At 41.1% G+C, this 21,557-nt stretch overlaps 1 long non-coding RNA gene across 2 annotated transcripts in view; it reads right to left on the reverse strand.

Annotated features, from left to right (window-relative positions):
- Nucleotides 1-20,657, reverse strand: part of LOC134353409 (uncharacterized) — a 37,347-nt gene extending 16,690 nt beyond the window's left edge. The window contains exons 1-4 of one of the 2 annotated variants that reach the window (XR_010019616.1): nucleotides 20,544-20,657; nucleotides 18,713-18,862; nucleotides 14,064-14,280; nucleotides 10,130-10,295 (exon numbers count right to left, since the gene is read on the reverse strand). This is a non-coding gene — a long non-coding RNA (uncharacterized LOC134353409). Of the gene's footprint in view, nucleotides 1-9,728; nucleotides 10,296-14,063; nucleotides 14,281-18,712; nucleotides 18,863-20,543 lie in introns of those variants that run through there. The other variant, XR_010019615.1, reaches the window with a different exon arrangement.
- Nucleotides 20,658-21,557: the final 900 nt, after the last annotated feature.

Raw genomic sequence — 21,557 nt, forward strand, 5'->3', positions numbered from 1 at the left:
GAGCTGCTCTGGCCTATGGTTAGGCCACACTTAGATCCCCTCCAGTTTGCCTACCAGCCCCGACTAGGAGTTGAGGATGCCATCGTCTACCTGCTGAACTGTGTCTACGCCCACCTGGACAAGCCAGCGAGCACTGTGAGGGTCCTGTTTTTTGACTTCTCCAGTGCGTTCAACACCATCCGCCCTGCTCTGCTGAGGGAGAAGCTGACAGCGATGCAGATGGATGCTTTCCTGGTGTCATGGATTCTTGATTACCTGACTGACGGACCACAGTACATGTGCTTGCAACACTGTGTGTCCGACAGAATGATCAGCAGCACTGGGGCTCCACAGGGGACTGTCTTGTCTCCCTTTCTCTTTACCATTTACACCTCGGACTTCAACTACTGCACAGAGTCTTGTCATCTTCAGAAGTTTTCTGATGACTCTGCCATAGTTGGATGCATCAGCAAGGGAGATGAGGCTGAGTACAGGGCTACGGTAGGAAACTTCGTCACATGGTGTGAGCAGAATTATCTGCAGCTTAATGTGAAAAAGACTAAGGAGCTGGTGGTAGACCTGAGGAGGGCTAAGGCACTGGTGACCCCTGTTTCCATCCAGGTGGTCAGTGTGGACATGGTGGAGGATTATAAATACCTGGGGATACGAATTGACAATAAACTGGACTGGTCAAAGAACACTGAGGCTGTCTACAAGAAGGGTCAGAGCCGTCTCTATTTCCTGAGGAGACTGAGGTCCTTTAACATCTGTCGGACGATGCTGAGGATGTTCTACAAGTCTGTGGTGGCCAGTGCTATCATGTTTGCTGTTGTGTGCTGGGGCAGCAGGCTGAGGGTAGCAGACACCAACAGAATCAACAAACTAATTTGTAAGGCCAGTGACGTTGTGGGGATGGAACTGGACTCTCTCACGGTGGTGTCTGAAAAGAGGATGCTGTCCAAGTTGCATGCCATCTTGGTCAATGTCTCCCATCCACTACATAATGTACTGGGTGGGCACAGGAGTACATTCAGCCAGAGACTCATTCCACCGAGATGCAACACAAGAGCATCATAGGAAGTCATTCCTGCCTGTGACCATCAAACTTTACAATTCCTCCCTTGGAGGGTCAGACACCCTGAGCCAATAGGCTGGTCCTGGACTTATTTCCTGGCATAATTTACATATTATTATTTAACTATTTATGGTTTTATTACTATTTAATTATTTATGGTGCAACTGTAATGAAAACCAATTTCCCTCAGGATCAATAAAGTATGACTATGACTATGACTATGACTATTTATAGCAGATTAGTAAACAGCAAACTAACAGAACACAGTCTTCACTTTTAAAGATAAAATACAATGAAGATGCTTGATTAGCTCTTACAGACAAGCCTCCAAGCCCAGATGATTTCAGACTTGAGGAGCTTTACATGAGGGAAAGGTTCCATGTGGGAGTCTGGACTTTGGAAGTGTCATGAAATGCTGGCAACCCTCAGAATAAATCTCTCCATTTCAAATCAGAGAATAGCAATCACATAGAAAGAGGTCATTTGACCCTTCAAGACCGCGCAAGAGCGAAAGCAGGGCATTTATATTCTGCACTTCTTGCAATTATTTTCAGTCAAGTTCTGATGAAAATCTATTTGAAAAGTAGAATTGAATTGACCTAAACCACTCTGTCAGCAGATAAACTCAATGGCTAGTTTATTAGGTGCATCTGCAAACCTGCTCATTAATGCAAATATCTAATCAGCCAATCATATAGCAGCAACTCAAATCATAAAAGCATGAAGACATGGTCAAGAAGTTCAGTCGCTTTTCAGACCAAACGCCAGAATGGAGGCTAAATGTCATCTAAGTGACTTTGACCATGAAATGGTTGTTCATGCCACATAGAGTGGTTTGGCTAACTCGGAAAATACTGATCTCCTGGTACTTCCACACACAAGCCTCTAAAGTTTACAGCGAATGGTGCAAAAAACAAAAAAAAAACATCCAGTGAGTGGCTGTTCTGTGGGTGAAAATGTCTTTTTAATGAGAGAGCTCAAAGGAGACTGGCCAGACTGGTTGAAACTGACAGGAAAGTGAGAGTAATTCAAATAACCATGTGTTACAACAGTGCTGGGCAGAAGAACATCTTTGAATGCACAGCATGTCAAACCTTGAAATGGATGAGCTGCAGCAACAGAAGACAATGAACATACGCTCAGTGGCCTCTTTATTAAGAACAGGAGGCATCTAATAAAGTGTCTACTGTGTGTACATCTCTGATGTTAACTATTTACTGTATAATAACTTCTTCCTTTCTTTTGACAATTATGATAAAGTGTGAGCTCTATCAATGGTGAGAGTTAGCACTTGTTCTGTTTGGGCCTGTCACTCATTTGAGCAGCCTTCTACCACCTCTTGTCTACTTTTTCTGATCTAAGGAGAACAATCACGGTTTGTCCAGCTTTTCCTCGTTGGTCCCTCACCCCCTGACAAGTCCAGAAACCATTTTCTGCATTCCAAAGTCTAAACTCTTTACATAATTCCTGAATGCTTGGCACACACATCACCGCTAAGCAAACTGCAAGAGAGCTGTGGACACAGCTCAGCACTACTGAGGAACTAGCCTCCCATCTATAGACTCTGCCTATACTTCTTGCTGCCTCAGTAAAACAGTCAGCATTATCAAAGACCCCACCCATCCCGGACATTCCCGCTTCTCCCCTCTCCCTTCCAGCAGAAGGTACAAAAGTCTGAAATCATGTGCCACAGGCCTCAAAGACCTCTTCTATCCCACTATTATCAGACTCTCGAACTGATGATAAAATGGACTCTTGGCTTTCCAATTTGCCTCACTATGATTTTTCACTTTAGTCATAGTCAAACTTTATTGATCCCGGGGGAAATTGATTTTTGTTACAGTTGCACCATAAATAATTAAATAACAATAAAATCATAAATAGTTAAATAGTAATATGTAAATTATGCCAGGAAATAAGTCCAGGACCAGCCTATTGGCTCAGGGTATCTGACCCTCAAAGGGAGGAGTTGTAAAGTTTGATGGCCACAGGCAGGAATGACTTCCTATGACGCTCTGTGTTGCATCTCGGTGGAATGAGTCTCTGGCTGAATGTACTCCTGTGCCCAACCAATACATTATGTAATGGATGGGAGACATTGTCCAAGATGGCATGCAACTTGGACAGCATCCTCTTTTCAGACACCACTGTCAGAGAGTCCAGTTCCATCCCCACAACGTCACTGGTCTTACGAATTAGTTTGTTGATTCTGTTGGTATCTACTACCCTCAGTCTGCTGCCCCAGCACACAACAGCAAACAAGATAGCACTGGCCACCACAGACTTGTAGAACATCCTCAGCATCGTCCAGCAGATGTTAAAGGACCTCAGTCTCCTCAGGAAATAGAGACGGCTCTGACCCTTCTTATAGACAGCCTCAGTGTTCTTTAACCAGTCCAGTTTATTGTCAATTCGTATCCCCAGGTATTTGTAATCCTCCACCATGTCCACACTGACCCCCTGGATGGAAACAGGGGTCACCGGTACCTTAGCTCTCCTCAGGTCTACCACCAGCTCCTTAGTCTTTTTCACATTAAGCTGCAGATAATTCTGCTCACACCATGTGACAAAGTTTCCTACCGTATTTTTTCCTGCATTGCACTTTTTCAGTAGCTTTTGCACCTTATTCTGCATTGTTATTGTTTTTACCTTATTCTAGCTCAAAGCACTATGTACCTATTTGATCTGTATAAACCATATGCAAGACAAGCTTTTGACTGCTTCTTAGGACATGTGGCAATATACACCAATAAAAATAAAATGTAGTGACCAGATTTATATGCAATCTCTAGATAAAATTCAAGACCCTGTCTGCTTTTATAAGTGCTCTCTCACCCAGCCCTGCTGATGCGGAATTCTGTACATGTACGCCAAGCTCTCTGATTGCGATTATTTTGCACTAATGTTTTATTTTACATGTATTCTTTTCTAGTTACTCTCTGTGCAGTAAGACCATAAGGCCATAAATCATAGGAGCAGAATTAGGCCATTCAGCCCATTGAATACAGTCCAGTGCAAACGTCTTAGGCACATATAAATAGCTAGGGTGCTAAGACTGTTGCACAGTACTGTATTTGTCAAGGTGGAGTGGAGAGCGAATTTGGAAATCTGGCGGGAGCAAAAGATGCTGGGAATGGCAACCGTGGAGCTCTACGGGAGGGGTGTGGGAAAGGTGGCAGAGAAGGATTACCGGGCAGGGAGTGGCAAAGGTGCAGAAATACCCAGCCCTTAAGCACTAGGCAAGGTCATTTGATTCCAGACAATTGGTTTATTGATCATTACAGAATCTCTCTCTGGTGCTTCCCACTCCTTCCCCTTCCCTTTTCCCCAACCAGAATTCCATTCTCCCTGTCCCCTTCCCAATCTCAGTTCACAATAGAGACCCATATCAGAATCAGATTTTTCATCACTCACAACTGCCATTTTGTTTTGTGGCAGCAGTACAGTGCAATACATTAAATGACTACACTTCTCTGCAAAAGCCTTAGGCACCCTAGCTATATAAAGGTGCCTTAGACCCTTGACCAGTACTATATAATTTATGTTTTGTGTGTAATCTGAACGGCTGCCTTTGCTGCAGGCAAGTGTTTCATTGTACCTGTACCTCACCGTACTTGGGCACATGACAACAAACTCAACTTGAAACTTGACTTGATCATTCACGTACTCGCTGTGCAATTACATCTTAATTCTGCTCCTCGTTCTTTCCATCTGACTACAAAACTACTCTGTTGTCTGTGTTAAATTTCATTGGCCATGTGCCTGCCTCTGTCTCCAGTTCTTGAAGCTTATCAGTATCCTGTTCATCATTCAATGGATTCCGGTTAATTGGGACACATCAGACCAGAACATTTGGCCCAATTAGCCAAAATTTCATGGAAATAGCTAAAAGGTATATAAAAAAAAGAGAAACTAACATTTAACTGAGTAACAATGTATGTACTTAAACGAAATACAAAATAATTTAGAACACCACCAATGCTACTGCAGTACTATAAAACTGTGTATTAGTTCTTAATACCAGTTATTGACAGAGGAATTCATGCAGTGTACGCGCCATGTATGGGGTGTCCAGGGATGGGTAATGCCTTTGGTGAAAGGGCTTGTTGTGTACATTCTGGGACAGCTCACTTACCTTTGGTCCTCACCGGACACTCAGCTCTCAACTGTGGTTGCAACTAACTGTTTGCATGTGGCAGTGGCCACATTCTGGTAGACCGCCTCTACAGACAGGTTAAACTAGGTGAAGGTAGCTGGTGGCATCATATCCCAGTCAAGTCATGTCAAGTCCTAGCATATCAAGTCAGCTCCAGCAAACTGGGTGGATGAGATCAAAAGGCCAAGAAGGCGGTTCTGCACAATTCGTGCAGAGCAAAAGGCATGATAAGGCACAGTAGAAGTTATGGTCATCCACTGCAAACGAGGAAGATCCTAGTTTGTGAAGACTAATTGCACCACTGGACGTGGACTTCCAAGGCCAAGAGAGTGGAACTGTCCCAGTGTAATGGCTTTTCCACTCTAAAAACTCTCCCGCACAAGTTTCAATGTCATTGTCAGAAATGACAGACATCTAGTATGTAGCCGCTTTCTTTGATTGACTGTAAATGAACAAAATTAGCTCAGACACCTAGTGTAGATAATGGACTGCCTTCCTGCAATGCTTTTGATGATTGCATCCTCCAAATCTTCATTTTCATTGTAGCATTCAGGATGATTGTCAATACCTTCAAATTCTTCATAGTGCCTTACCTGTTGATGTAGTGAAATCATTTAATTTTCACTCCCGGCCATTTCTGGCATCTCCAAGTCTGAACGCTTGAAACACAGTGAGCAAAACAATTCTAAGTTGTCTTACTGCTTATTTCTTGCCAACTATCAGTGACAAAAATCATTGCTTTTTGAACACAATCAACGTATTTAGAAACTGTTTGCTCTAAGCATGGTATAGAATCTAACAGCCGCACAAGTTCACTCAAGTGGTACTACAAACTTTGTAGTTAGAAACTGTTCAGCAATAGCCCTTCTGTCCTACATAGCCCATCATTTTTCTATCTTCTTAAATACACCTAAGCTATCAACCTCTACTACCACCCCAGGCAGAGCATTCTATTCACCTGTCACTCTCTGGTTAAAAAGCCTCCCTCTGACATCCTCCCCCATAAATGCCTCCATTCACCTTAAAATTATGCCCCCTTGTAGTAGTCAGTTCTGCCCTGAGAAAAAGTCTCTGGCTATCTGCTCAATCTAGACCTTCTCCTGTTTCCTGAATGTACAGATATTGTGAATGACCAAATTGCCAGACAATTTTTGTGATGCATCACCACCAGAGGGTTAAATGTGGGGAGCAAGCACTACCTTCTGCTCCCTCACACCAACCCGTAATCCACCTTTGTAGATACTGCAGTTGTACGAGGCCTTGGTGAGACCACACCTGGAGTATTGTGTGCAGTTTTGGTCCCCTAATCTGAGGAAAGACATTCTTGCCGTAGAGGGAGTACAACGAAGGCTCACCAGATTGATTCCTGGGATGGCAGGACTTTCATATGATGAAAGACTGGATCGACTAGGCTTATACTCTCTAGAATTTAGAAGATTGAGGGGGGATCTTATTGAAATGTATAAAATCCTAAAGGGATTGGACAGGCTAAATGCAGGAAGATTGTTCCCGATGTTGGGGAAGTCCAGAGCAAGGGGTCACAGTTTGCGGATAAAGGGGAAGCCTTTTAGGACCGAGATGAGGAAAAACTTCTTCACACAGAGAGTGGTGAATCTGTGGAATTCTCTGCCACAGGAAACAGTTGAGGCCAGTTCATTGGCTATATTTAAGAGGGAGTTAGATATGGCCCTTGTGGCTAAAGGGATCGGGGGTATGGAGAGAAGGCAGGTACAGGGTTCTGAGGTGGATGATCAGCCATGATCATAATAAATGGCGGTGCAGGCTCGAAGGGCCGAATGGCCTACTCCTGCACCTATTTTCTATGTTTCTATGTAACAGTTACACAAGCTCAGAACCTTTGGTCTTCTAAAAATCCCATGACTGTACTAGTCCATGCAGAAAATGTCCAGGAGTTGCAGACCCTCTGTTAGATTTGCTGCATACCACAAACAATTTGTGTTGCAGGAGAGCAGCATTGAGACCTAACACTTCAGAGGCATAATGCACGGGTCAAAAAAAAATTACAGATGCCAGAAATGGCAAAGCACCAGGAAATGAATCTGCAAAACACAAATATGAGTAGAACAAAGTAAGTCGGCATTAACTAAAAGTTATTTGGGGGATGCCCTCAAAGAGCTCAATTTTTCATAAGAAGCCAGATAAAATTTTATTTCCCAGCAGGCAAAGTGATGCTCTCACACCACAAGTCTTAACACCCACATCGTTCACCAAAGTCAGGTGACAGCTCAGATGTCACATGATAATCCTTTATATCTTCCTTTGCTGAACCACACCAATCATTACATGATAATAATTTAATTAGAATCATAACATGATTATAATTTAATGAGAATCATAACATGATTATAATTTAATGAGAATCATAACATGAGTATAATTAGAATCATAACATGATTGTAATAATAAATTCAACTATAACAGTTTCAGCAATGGACAGTTTGTTGCAACATTTTGTATGAGAACATAACATTTAATTTTGCATTGCTTAAATAAGAAGTAATTCTCGCCCCTAGAGGATATGACTGGAACCATATCCTGCCTTGGCTGGTTTGCTGGCCTTTTGCCACACAGTATTTTCTCCTAGCGTGCACTTCAGTTATTAGGAGTTTTGAGTCTTGTTTATTGTTTCTCTACCTCTCCCCTGTGTCCTCTCTCTCTTCCTCAGCTGTCTTAGTGTGCATTGTTTTTGTCCAGTTCAAATGGGGAGAGTGCCTTGAGGGAAGACATTCTTTCCAACTCCTAGGTGGGATCTGCGGAGACTGATAGGTTTTTGAACAGCAAAGGTTATGAGAAGAGGGCTGGAGAATGGGATTCAGAAAGATAATGAATCAGCCACGATAGAATGGCAGGGCTGACTTGATAGGCTGAATGGCCTAATTCTCTCCTATGTCTTATGGTCTTATGGTCTTCATTTGAGCTCGGTCCTGGGTATAGAATATCAAATATTACAGCATAGTCCAGACCCTTCAGCCCACGATGTTGCTCTAACCTTTTAACCTACTCTAAGAAATATCTAACTCTTCCCTGCTGCATAGCCTCCATGTGCCTATCTAAAAATTTCTTAAATGTCCCTACTGTCCCTAACTTTTACCACCATCCCTGACAGGGTGTTCCACAGACTGATCACTTTTTGTGTAAAGAACTTACTTCTGTAATGTCCCATATGCTTTACTCCAATCACCTTCAAATTATGCCCCTGCATATTAGCCATTTCTGCCCAGTAAAAAAATCTCTGGCAGGCCACTCAACCTTTTTACGCAAGGAAAAAAAATGGGATCTTGTATAAAATGCACCACATCAAAAAAATATGCAATTCAGTTTCATTTGCCTGTATTTTGTCTGTAAGCCAATAGCTTATGCATGCTGCATCTGCGCTGTTTTCCATGAGCTAATTAAGACTTCCGTCAGGAGGATGAACTGCCAGGCTTGTAGGTGAATGTATTTGAGGATGATTTGAGATTATGGCCATGGATAATAGGTTCTGGATCATTAATAATGGACTGAGTGTTGGTTGTAAAAATGGGTGCCTTCATTACATTCGTTTCTCATCTTTGCATTCCTTTAGGATATATTTCCTACAGGTTTATTCCTGCTCCACCACAAGACAAAGTTAATTAATTGTAAATATCTCTAAAAGTATTCTAAATCTTAACAATGAGCTTCAACGCCTTGTTGAAAACCTAATAAAGGTTAAAGTAACCTCCAATCTGACAATGTCTGAGAGTTAAACATGAACTCTGGATTGATGGATATTCACTTTCCAGAGCCTTAGAGTTTTATCATTAACCTCAGCTTTCTATCACAGCAGTCTGACCTCTCAAAGGGTCGGAGATGTTAGTAACAAAGTAAAACTTCTAACCAATATTCCTTGCTCAGCTTAACAAGGACCAGCCTTTAATTTTTAATGTACAAAGTCTGAAGTTAAAAAAGATAGCTTTGCAAGCAAACAGGAATGGCTGGGTTGATTACACTATTGTGATTGAGTTCAAATAAGCTTGCAGACCAGATTGGTTTTGTCACTTAGCACATCAAACATGGTCACAGATATGATCCATCAATGGTTGGGATACCTGTTTACTCAGAGAGTCAGGTCATACAGCATTCATTTTGGGAGCCACAGAAGCTATCCACAGAAGCTTTTAGGCCAGCTGTGTGAATTACTTTGTCCCGGCAAAGTTATCTAAAACACATCACATGCAAACAATGTCAACTAGTAGCAAAACAGTATAAATGTTAGAAAGCATTGAGGATTGTTAGGAATGACAAGAAGAATAACAGAAAGACAGGCTGAGAGAAAGAAGAACTAGAATTCACTCCTCAGCCTTTGTTTTCTGCAATGGATGACTCGTTCGTCTGCACTCGTTGGTATGTACTTTTAGTTCGTAAGAATTGTACCTGTGCTTGGAAATCCTTTGAAATTTGTAAATCTTCTATAATTCATAAATCTTTTATAAATCAGAAATCCCCTGTGTTTTAAGAACAATTAGTCTAATTTAAGCATGTGTCATTAAAAATATAATAAACTGTGCTTAAACTATTTTGGTAGCTGGAAGGATCTCCTTCTTGGTAGGGAGGGGACCCCATCACTCAAATCGTGGGCATTGGCTGTTAGACCGCACTGCTGAGACAAGACAGGGAAAGAAGCTAGTCTTCGCAGAGTAGGTTAATACAGTACATCTCCCTATAGCGAGGACACCTGTAGATACATACCTAGATCGGATAAGGCTTAAAATCTGCTTTTGAATTTTGGACTTTGCTAATACACATCACATCAAGCACTGTTTATGTATCTAAGGACAATGTAAGATTATGGCCATGGATAAAAAGGTTCTGGATCATTAATAATAGAATGAATGTTGATTCAAAAGATGGGTGAATTTAATACATTCGCTTCTCACCTTTTCATTCCTTTAGAATACTTGCAGATTTCATTCCCACTCCACCACAAAATCAGATTTAATCCATTGTCAATGCCTCTAAAAGTATTACAAATCTTCACAATAGGCTCCGATGCATTGTAGAAAACTTAATAAGAGTTTGAAGCGGCAGCCAATCTGACCAAGTCTGAAAATTAAAAATGAAATCCAGCTGAAAACTAGACATTATTTCTCACCCCCATTTCTGCCAGTACAATCCAGTCATAAAGATTTTTGTTTATGGTCTCTGGCAGGCTTTTTGCATCGTGGAATGTTGGAAGCTTAAGTCATTTAACACCCTATCATACCAGAGATATTGCACACTAATAACTCTACTGAAGTGCATCAGTCTTTCCTTACTGCTTCACATCATGCTGCAGATCTCTTTCTTACATTGCATTGTCTTGTATTAAATTATGTTATATAATGTGCTATTTAGCATTGCATTGCATTGTACCCAAGAAAAAGAGAGTAGCCTCCCCAGCATTGAGGACATCTTCAAAACACGACGCCCCAAAAAGGCAGCATCCAACAGGAAGGACCATCATCACTTCAGGACATGCCCTCGTCCTCATTTCTACCATCAGGGAGAAGGTACAGGAGCCTGAAGACACACACTCAATGTTTAAGGAACAGCTTCTTTCCCTACACCATCAGGTTTCTGAATGCACTATTTATATTACTTATCAAGCAACCGATGAGCATCATTCACTGTATATACTGTACTGTATTGTCACAGAAAAAAGCAAATTTCATGACATATGTGAGTGATGATCAACCCGATTCTGATATGGGTCTCTATTGTGGACTGAGAGTGGGAAGAGGCAGGGAGAAGGGAATCATGGTTAGGAAAGGGGGAAAGGAGAAGGGATGGAGTGGGGAGCACCATAGATACATTCAATAATGATCAATAAAACAGTTATTTGGAAACAAAGTGACCTTGTCTGGTGTCTCAGGGCTGGGTGTGTCTGTACCTGAACCACCTCCTAACCCTGGGACTCCTTCTCTGCCACCTGTCCCACACCCCTCCCACAGTGCTCCATCCTCACCATTCCCAACCTCTTTTGCTCCTGTCAGATTTACAAACTTGCTCTCTGCTCCATGTTGACAAATACAGGACTGCGTAAAAGTCTTAGGCACCCGAGCTGTGTAATATATATATATATATACCTCAGACTTTTGCACTGTACTGTATAATGAAGTGCATTTTATAATGTTCTGCTGCCTCATGACACCTGGTTGACCGGAGCTGCAACACTTAAGAGCTGATTGTGAACTTCAGCAAGGGGAAATAGTCTACACTGGGGGATCAGCGCTGGTGGGAGTTAGCAGCTTTAAATTCCTGGGCATTAACATATTGGATGACCTGTCCTGGGCCCAGCACGTCAAAGCAATCATAAGGAAAGAGTACCAGCTTTGGAGGTTCGGCTTGTCATTGAAAAGTCTAACAATTTAACAGTTGTACTGTTGGAAGTATCCTGACAGGTTGCGTCATGGTCCTGTATGGTAATTTGAATATACAAGAAGCTGACGAGAATAGTGGACGCGGGAGGCACTGGTGCATGACCAGTCTTCAAACTGTATGGGTGAGAGCACAGGGAGTGGTCAATATTTCCCCCGCACCACAGAGAAAGAGCTCATCAAACTGAGGGTGGAAGAAAGAAAATGGCAGAAAGAGGCATTGATTGTGTTCTTTGGGGTCCCAGTAGCAGCATCATTCGCCAATTTGTAGGGTTAAAGTAATCTTCAGTGCAATGTAATACAACACAACATATAATGCAGCACAATAATCTGCATTATTGTGCTGCATTATATGTTGCGTTGTATTACATTGCACTGAAGAGTGATCCATTCTGCAAGTTCAAGTCAAGTTCATTGTCATTAGACATGTATACAACCAAACAAAACAATGTTTCTCACAGTCATGGTGTTCCCATAAAACATATATCACACACAGCACATAAAACAAAATATTACTGCAAGTAAGTTTTTAAAATGTAACTCAAAGTTCATGTAGCATGCAGCACAGATAAACAACAAACAATTCAGTAAAAAACTTCTTGTCTTAGCGATGAGACCTCACTGGTGGCAGGGTATTCATTAGTCTCACAGCCTGAAGGAAGAAGCTGTTACCCAGTCCGGCAGTGTTACTCCTGATGTTCCTGTATCTCCTTCCTGACGCTAGTGGGTCATAGAGATTGTGGGATGGGAGGCAGGGATCCTCAACCATTTAGGAGCACTTAGAAAGAGATTCTTCTGAGAGATTTTGTTAGTGAATTATGGTGAAGACTAAACCACAGACCCTAACAGATTATTATCTCTAGTTTCTTAGCAAAAAAATGCTTGAAGTAGATATACCAAATCAAAGGTCAGAATGTATAGCTATGAGTATGGTAGAGGAGATCAGTGTTTCAGTTCCTGGACAATTGGATTCATCACTGGTTAAACAAAACACTGTTACGAGGACAATAAGGAAAATAATGTAAAAACCAGGAGGGTTTTAAATCTGCATATAGACTGTTGACTGTCATAATTAAATTGCCAAAAAGACTTGATGAATTCAAGGCACATTCTTCAAGCAATATCTCATAGAACAAGTCAGAGAACAGGCTATTCTTGGGATCAGAGGTGTTGTCCTGTGGAAAGACGTTGACTTGGATAGGTCTATTCTTTTGGGAATTTAGAAGAATGAAGGATAATTCTTTGGAACCTGAAAGGGCTTAACAAGGCGGTTTCACTAATGGGAGTGCCTAGACCTAGGAAGCATATCCCCTCAGAATAAGGAGCAGATCAATTTGGGTAGCAATGAGAAAAATACCCTCAATAATATGTTATGAACCCTTGAAGCCCTCTGCTGCAAAGTGCTTTTGGAAGTTCTTGTCGATTATACTCAGGACAGAGACCCGTAGATTTTCACTGTACTAGGAGAAATGATGTGCACAGAAATTGTGCAAGAAAACAATGTTTTTTAGTGAGTAGATTCTTAGATCAACAAACTGCCGATGATGTCTTAGGTCACTAGGGCGCACTATAGTTAAATAAATGGCTTTGCAACCAATTGGCTTTGGGACGTTATTATTTGAGCTCTAATGTAATACTGAAACCAAGGAGGAGGTGTGAGATCATAGCATTTCTAATGTTTGCCTTGCTCTTGTTGTAAGTTGTTTAACTGGATTGACAAAGAGGAAAGAACAAAAAGAAAGACAGTTTTTGGTACTTTTCTCAACCTCAGATTGCTCCAAAGTGATTTACATTTAATATACAGTATTGTGCAAACGTCTTAAGCGCCCTAGACTTTTTATATGCTTTCAGATGGTATGGCCTCCACAGGGTCCTGATCTTAACATTATTGAGGCTGTCTGAGATTACCTGTAGCCAGAAGCAAGCGAGACAGCCAAAGTCTGCAGAAAAACTGTGGCAAATTCTCCAAGATGTTTGGAACAACTTACCAGACGATTTTCTTATAAAACTGCACAGCAGAGAATTGATTCGGTTTCAAAGGCAAAAGATGAAAACCAAATATTGATTTGATGTCATTTTTTACTGTTTACTGCTTGTTATTATGTTTTTTTCATTTTAGAAACTTTTCATTTCATTATTTTTGAAAGCATCTTTACAGAATTGTTTTACATGTGTTTAAGACATTTGCATAGTACTGTAATTTAATTTTGTTTTTTATGATGTAGTAAATATTATTAATATGATTATAATTATGTTTATGTTGATTGTTAATCTACTATATTAAAAATAATAGTCTTTATAAAAACACAAACAAGAGAAAATCTACAGATGCTGGAAATCCTTGCAAAGGGTCTCGGCCCGAAATGTCAACTGTACTTTTTTTTATAGATGATGTTTAGCCGGCTGAGTTTCTCCAGCATTTTGTGCCTGTAGCCTTTATAAAAATATTCCTTACCTTAAAATGGAACTTGTAATTAAAAACTTTAGCGTTAGCTTTACGTTTTCTAAATTTCCTGATAGCTCACAGCGGACAGAATTAGCAACAATCCTGGCCACCATTAATTGGAGATTATTTTGTGGAGGGACTCTGTTATTGATAAATGAAGCATGTTGATTTCCTATCTCCCATGGACCGTATCCACAACAGCTGCTTTGAATGTTATGAAATAGTCCTAAAATTGAACAGAGAATGTCCATTGTTAGGAAGTCTTCCAAAAAAACGTTGTTGATACCCCTTTTGAAGTAATTATACTACCTTCTAATCATGAGTCTTTGTGCCACCACTGTTTCCCACTGGGAGATCTGATGCATGATCTGGATTTGAATAGCAACCCAGTAGCAATCTCTGATCATTTAATCACAAGAACAGTTGAAGGAGCCATTTTGTGAATGCAACAAATGGGTAAAATGAAAGTCCCACCTACTGATTTTACCGAACAATTGACATTAGCAAAATAATATATACATCTTAGCAGTAGTTTTACCAGATAAAAATGCAACAAAATTTGCAAGAAACAGCCATCTAATTCACTGAATGTCTCCCCTGACAATTCATTGAAATTATTTCTCAATATAGTGTGTCCGTGCAGTTGATATACAGTAATAGAAGTTCGACTTTATTCATAGGATGGTGCCTACATTTTACCGCTGGGCTATTAGTTAACTTATTGAAATTTAAACACACCCAAGAAATAGCCATTTAAACAAAACCAACCATTCCAGATTTAGTGCGTAAATACTCCTTAAATGACGACATTTTGCTATTAAAACATATGTTCCGTTCAACATGGTAATAATTCTGTTTGTCCTAAATATGCCTTTTGGCAGTTTAACTTCTCTTTATTAGATTACAGTATGGATTTGAGTCATAATAGTTACATTTTTATTCAACTATTTTTTAATTTTTTTCTGTTCAGCAATTGCAGAAATAGTAGCAGAAGAAGTGGCAAATGATACCTACATTAATAGGACCTGGAACTTACACCTAAATGTTGACAAATTTGTCCAAACTATAATATCCAAACACGCAGTGAGGGATCTGAGGCTCTGTGGATGTAGAAGCTTTGAGTGCAGAGTGGCAATAGGGGAGTAGGGGGGGGAAGGTGGGGGGGAAGAGAGAGAGAGAGAGAGAGAGAGACACACACGCAAACACAAGGAAATCTGCAGATGCTGGAAATTCAAATAACACACACAAAATGCTGGCGGAACGCAGCAGGCCAGGCAGCATCTATAGGAAGAGATACAGTTGATGTATCGGGCCAAGACCCTTCGTCAGGACTAACTGAAAGAAGAGATAGTAAGAGATTTGAAAATGGGAGGGGGAGGGGGAGATCCGAAATGACAGGAGAAAACAGGAGGAAAGAGCTGGAAAGTTGATTGGCAAGAAGATACAAAGCTGGAGAAGGGAGCGGATCATGGGACGGGAGGCTAGGGAGAAAGAGAGGTGGACGGGGCCATCAGAGGAAGACATAGTGAGAGGGACAGAGGGAGAAAAAAGAGAGAGAAAGAAAGGGGGAAAAATAATATTAAATAAATAAATAAGGGATAGGGTAAGAAGGGGAGGAGGGGCATTAACAGAAGTGAAAGAAGTCAATGTTCATGCCATCAGGTTGGAGTCTACCCAAACGGAATATAAGGTCTTGTTCCTCCAACCTGAGTGTGGCTTCATCTTGACAGTAGAGGAGGCCGTGGATAGACATATCAGAATGGGAATGGGAAGTGGAATTGAAATGGCCACTGGGAGATCCTGCTTTCTCTGGTGGACAGAGTGTAGGTGTTCAGCGTAACGGTCTCCCAGTCTGCGTCAGGTCTCGCCAATATATTGAAGGCCACACTTGGAGCACCAGACGCAGTATATCACCCCAGCCGACTCACAGGTGAAGTGTTGCCTTACCTGGAAGGACTATCTGGGGCCCTGAATGGTGGTGAGGGAGGAAGTTCTGTCCTACGTTCTGTCTTGTGCCATTTGACTGTCCATATGGCTATACTATTATCAGTATCATTGTAAATCAGAAGCTTCATGATGGAGAATTTTTATAGAGTAATAATCAAGAATTATTGAGCCACTTAAAAACCCTAATAGGCAGAGACTTCTACACAACTAATAGCATTTCAAATGAAAAGCACTAATGGGATTAGACAGTCAGCATAGGTTTAGGAAAGAGAAATTATGCATCTCCTGCAGTTTATTGAGGAGTTAATTAGTAAAATAGATAAAAAAACAATTTATGGACATGGTATGTTTTGAATTTAAGAAGGCCTTTGAGAATGTCCCAAAAAAATTATTGTGCTAAAATAAAACTCCAGTTCTTTCAGATTACACATTGACAAGAATCAGTTGATAGTACAAACAGAATCAAGTTTGGTATCATTGCCATATTTGACGTGAAGTTTGTTGTCTTATTGCAGCGGTATAGTACAAAGGTATAAAATTATGATAAATAATAAAATAATTGAGAAGTTAAAAAGAAAGAAAGGAATAATATTGTAGTGTTCATTGGTTCATAGAGACAGGAATAAGTTCTTGGGCCCCAGGAGTTCAATATACATTCAGTGGCCACTTTACTGGGTACTTCCTGTACTAACAAAATGGCCACTGAGCGCATGTTCATGGTCTTCTGCTGCTGTAGCCCATTCACTTCAAGGTTCGATGTGTTGTGCATTCAGAATTGCTCTCCTGCACACCACTGTTGTAACTGTGTAGTTATTAGATTTGCCATTGCCTTTCTATCAGCTTGAACCCGTCTGGCCATTCTCCTCTGGCCTCTCTCATTAACAAAGTATTTTAGTTCCACAGAACTGCCAGTCACTGGATTTTTTTTTTTTTTTTTTTTGATTTTTGCACCATTCTCTGTAAACTCTAGAGACTGTTGTGCATGAAAATCACAGGAGGTCAATAGTTTCTGAGATTCTCAAAACACCCCACCCGACACCAGCTATCATTGCATGGTCAGATTCACTCAGATCACATTTCTTCCCCACTCTGGTGTTTGGTCTGAACAACACCTGAAGCTCGTGACCATGTTTGCATGCTTGTATGATGGACTGATTGGATATTTGCATTAATGAGCAGACCACAAACATACTCCCAGTGGCCACTTTATTAGGTAAACTGACCAGTGAGCGTATATCCCTTAATCCCACAGAAACCAAAGGATAGGGGGAAAAAGCAGGAATGAACTACTGAAATGAATAAGCAGACACGATGGCACTGAATGGTGGAGCAGGTGTTGGTTTTAGTTAATTACTGTCACATGAACTGAGTTACAGAGAAAAACTTCTGTTCTGCACGCCATCCAGACAGATCATGTCATACATAATTACATTGAGGTTGCAGAAAGAAAACAGAGTACAATATAGTGTTGCAGGTACAGAGTAGGAAGACAAATTGGGTGCAAGGGCCAGGGTGAGGTGGGGTTGGGAGGCCGGGAGCTCAAGGGCTAAATGGCTGCCTCATTTAGGTTGCTGCATTTCCCAGTCCACTGTAGACATCAGCCTGATTTCATAATTCTGCAATCAAAGTTCAACTACTTTATTATCAAAGTAATGTATAAGTTATTCAACCTTGAGATTCATTTCCTTACAGGCAGCCACAAAGCAGATGACTCCTCAATGCTGGACAACTATTACTCAATGTAAAACCTTACATTGGAGTACAAGTTTAAATTGGTTCGGCAACACAGTGTGGGCCAAAGGTCCTGTTCCTGTGCTGTACTGCTCTATGTTCTATGTTACCAGATTGTGACTCAAGACTTTGCGCCGGCAATGAAGGTGGATTCTAAAAATTGGGATTCCATTAGCTCCGCTCTCTGTCCATCAGAGTAAAAATCTGAGGCACACAAAGGTAGTTTCTGCTGTACGCCATTGGAAGTCGATGGGGAGCAGCAGCCAGGAGATTTCTGATCAATGTCCGGCCCAGCCAGGGCACTATTTTAACAGCAGATATGTTACTGTGCAGCCAGCAGCTCCAGCACTCCTGTTTGACCTTTGTTAATGTCATTGAGTGCTGTTCTGCAATGTTCCCATGACACCCAGGTTTTATCGAAATGTCATCTAAAATTGTTTCCCTAATGATCCAGAAAATAATAGAGCCCTTTCATTTTCACCAGCTCACCTTATAATTACTTGCTCAACTCACTTGGCCCCTCCCACATCAGCTATCTGTCCCTACTCTTCAAACTAAAGTTGCAACCTCTGTTTGAACCGTTTCCACCAGGTTTCATCATATGATATAATTCCATCAATTTTGGCCCCTCGTTTAGACTTTATATTCTGTCTCCTCATCTCCTCAGAGTCTGATCTGTGCCAATGTGTACTGGAATGTAAAACATACAACATGAAAAAAGTACAACACAGGAACAGGCCCTTCAGCTAACAGTGTTGTGCAGAACTAATTAAGCTAATCACAGCTAACCTCTTTTCTCTGCACATGGTTCATTTCTCTCCATTTTCTGCATATCCATGTAGTAGAGTCGTCAAGTCAAAGTGCACTGCAGTATAGAAACTGGCCCTTCAGCCCATCTAGTCTGGTATTCTGCCTAGTCCCATTGACCCGCACCCAGACCACAACCTGATACACCCTCCCCTGTGGCAAAGCCCACTTACAGGACTGGGGCCCAAGTGTGGAGGAACAGCAGAACCTCTCAGTCATGGTGGTTGCCAGCACTGACTCAACCCAGGTGCGGCAGATGACAGCCTCAATCTTGGTAGGTGCTGGTGCCGACTCGACCCAGGAGCGGAGGAACGGCACACTCCCTGTGAAGAGATGGAAACAAGAGGTTTGACATAGGAATACCAACAGAGCATTGAAGGCATGGCCGAGTGACACTGGGAGACAAATTATTCTCCAATACACAGGAGGACTTCACTTACAGAGCACACCGTGAGTCTCCTTTAAATAATGACAGAGTGCAAGAAACACCTGCCAGTCACAATCAGCTTGACAACACCAAATAGAAAATAGCTGAGCTTAAAGGCTCTAACAATTAGTAAATACGGGTGTTCAAGAAACCCAGATGCTCAAAGCTCTATGTGCAAGCTGCAGAGCCCATGCCTGTCCTAGTTATGTCTTTATCCAAAGTTCTCATAAATGTTAAAAGCAAAGAATTTCACTCTCAGGTTCTCCTTAAACATTTTACATTTCAACCTTAACCTCTGACCACGAGTTCTAGTCTCACCCAGCTTCAAGGTATTCTTAAGTGTTTCCATTAGATCTGCCTCTACTTCCTTCTCTGGCTGTACCCTCTATGTGAAAAATACTTGCTCCACACATCTCCTTTGAATTACTCTGCTCTCAATTTAAATTCATGCCCTCTCGTACTCTTTTCAATAAGGGGGAAAAATGTCGGCTTTCTACTCTATGTCTCATATAATCGTGTAGATTTCTATTAAGTCTCCCCTCAGCATCTGCAGTTAGAGAACATAACCCAAAAGGGAACTTGCACTACACGGATAACTTAGAAGCACCAATCAGTCTGCCGGCTGGTTGATTCAGCAAGTAGTGCTGATGCCTCACGACTCCAGTGATCCATGTTTACTCATGACCTTGGGTGCTGTCTGTGTAGAGTTGGTACATTCTTCCTGTGACTGTATGCGTTTCCCTCTGTTGCCCAAGTTTCTTCCCACATCAAAAGTTCAAAAGGTACATTTTATTGTCAAAGTACGCATGTGCAATACAACTCTGATATTTGTCTACTCTAGAAATACAAAAAAAACCATAGGAATTGTTGAACGAAAAGATACCAACTCCCCTCCCCCAGCACGAAAAAGAAGAAGAAACTAAATCTGCAAACCCCAAAATCCTCCACCCCTCCCCTGCAGATAAAAAGAATGGCAATTGCATCAACTTCCCTACCCCTCCCCTCAAGGCATGCTTTTTGGCAGATTGGTTGGATATTTTAAATTGTTCCTAATATGGGTGGGTGGTTTGGAAAATTAGACTGAAGCTGATGGGTGCATGAAAGAGAATGTGTTAGGAGAACATAAGAGAGAGGATTGGAGAGCACTGGGAACAGACGTAGGCTCAATAGGCTGAAAAATAAGAGCAAGTCATAGGGATATGGCAGGAAATTTGTCATGACCTGGTCCTCCAGTATACTATTATCCTCAATTTGCAACAGAGTTCAAAAGTTATTTTGCCTGCGCTTTTAATTAACTCTTTCCATGTGGGAGCTTAAATCTTAATTTAGCTATTCTATCCTGGAATAGTAGGTTTCTCAAAATATGATTATATTTCAATGATTTAATTTGTGAAAACCAGGTAATGAAGTTCCATTAATGGCTATCCTCCTATTTATCGGGCGTGAACTAAGCAGGCTAGGGCTCCCAGCTTGAGCTGCAATATAATTTAAGCATTGACTTTATCTCTAAACTTCTACTCAGGACTTGCTGCATCTATACTCTTCATAGCATTTCTGAAAAGGCAGAGAAAGATTACCTCTACACAGGTGTAACTGTACTTCCGGTGCTCCCTGTAGTGGCTGAGAAATTCAGCATCATTTTGGGAGACTCCAAGGCAGTCTATGAACACTGGAAACCCTACCTCAAGCTGCTATTAAGTATTGTCTGAAAAATAGATTTACTTTAAATGCTTGAAACTGAGTTAATGATCGGCTATGTCTGGCACAGATCGATATGCAATGAGAAGATTACAGAGACGACCTTGGTTCATTTTGAAATAGCTGCTCAGGGCTGTATTAACTAATGGCTTCTATACAACTTACCAGGCACTGCAGAGCTAGAGAATGGAAACATTGCTTACAGTTTCTGTGCTGGATCAACCCTCCGATAAAATGGGTGAAAATGAACATCAGATCAAGGCAGAAAAAAGACTGTTGTGATTCCCCTTCCTAATGAACAAGAACTCATTATGTAAATTCACATGTTTACTTTAGTAGAGATAACAAGCATGGTTATATCTATACAGAGGACGATAGTACGACAAGTTATAAAACTGTAAAGCAATGTACTTGAGCAAAATAGAATTTCAGCAGAGAATTCTTGTAAAGTAATTCAGATCCTGGTGAATTGACCTCAAGGTGGTTGAAACCATGATTAATGTCATAATAATCTTATGGTATAGAGGGAGGGCATTCAGCCAGTTCTCAGAATCATCCCATCATTTCTATTCTCTCACTTATTTACATTTCTCTTTCACACGTCCATCATTTCTTTCCAATTCTCCTATTATGCAGAATCAGATTTATTACCACTGATTTATGACATGAAATTTATTGTTCTGTGGCATCAGTACATTACAAAACTAACTAAATAAAGCAAAACAAAGGAGTCCTCAGGGAGTGTTTGTAGGTTCATAGATCTTTCCGAAATCTGATGGCAGAACAAAGGAAGCTGTATCTGAATCATTGAGAGTGGTACCTCTGATTTGTTGGTAGTAATGAGAAGAGGGAATGTCCTGGATGGTGAGAGCAATTGTGTCTATAATGGAGCC

This window comes from Mobula hypostoma, chromosome 10 (genome assembly GCF_963921235.1).
Source record: "Mobula hypostoma chromosome 10, sMobHyp1.1, whole genome shotgun sequence".
Lineage (NCBI taxonomy): Eukaryota > Metazoa > Chordata > Chondrichthyes > Myliobatiformes > Myliobatidae > Mobula > Mobula hypostoma.